General features: G+C 36.2%; 1 protein-coding gene across 4 annotated transcripts in view; it reads left to right on the plus strand.

The window, feature by feature from the left end:
- plekha1a (pleckstrin homology domain containing, family A (phosphoinositide binding specific) member 1a) overlaps positions 1-530 on the plus strand; it is a 32,593-nt gene that overhangs the window by 23,919 nt on the left and 8,144 nt on the right. The window lies entirely within an intron of this gene.

Below are 530 nucleotides of genomic sequence, written 5' to 3' on the forward strand. Positions count from 1 at the left end.
CTACTTGGCAGTCAGATGTCCGTATGCACAAAGGCACAGACCCCTATACAAGATCATATCTGCCAGATGAAACTTTTTTGTAGAAGCATTTTTTTTTTATTTGAACTAGCACCTCTTGACTACACCACATTATGTACGAGAAGCTGCAAAAGACACAGGCGCAAGTGGAATGTACAAAACATGGTGACATAAATTTTTAAGTAAATATAATGGGCGATATATTGCGTCACCAAAAATTATTGAAGTCATGTACATATATTGCGCGATAAGTCGATATATTGATTATTGCGACAGGCCTACCTCAGAGGAGACGACGAATGCCATGGATTTATTGATTTATTTTCTGTATATTAAAGGGGTCATATGATGCTTTTTTAAAGATCATTATTTTGTGTATTTGGTGTAACAGAATATGTTGACATGCTTTAATGTTCAAAAAACACATTATTTTTTCAAATACTGTACATTATTGTAGGTCCTCTATGCCCCGCCTCTCTCAAACGCTTCGTTTTCTACAAAGCCCCCTCCTT

The sequence above is a fragment of the Sinocyclocheilus rhinocerous genome, unplaced genomic scaffold, assembly GCF_001515625.1.
Source record: "Sinocyclocheilus rhinocerous isolate Xijiao unplaced genomic scaffold, SAMN03320098_v1.1 scaffold851, whole genome shotgun sequence".
In the NCBI taxonomy this organism is placed as follows: domain Eukaryota; kingdom Metazoa; phylum Chordata; class Actinopteri; order Cypriniformes; family Cyprinidae; genus Sinocyclocheilus; species Sinocyclocheilus rhinocerous.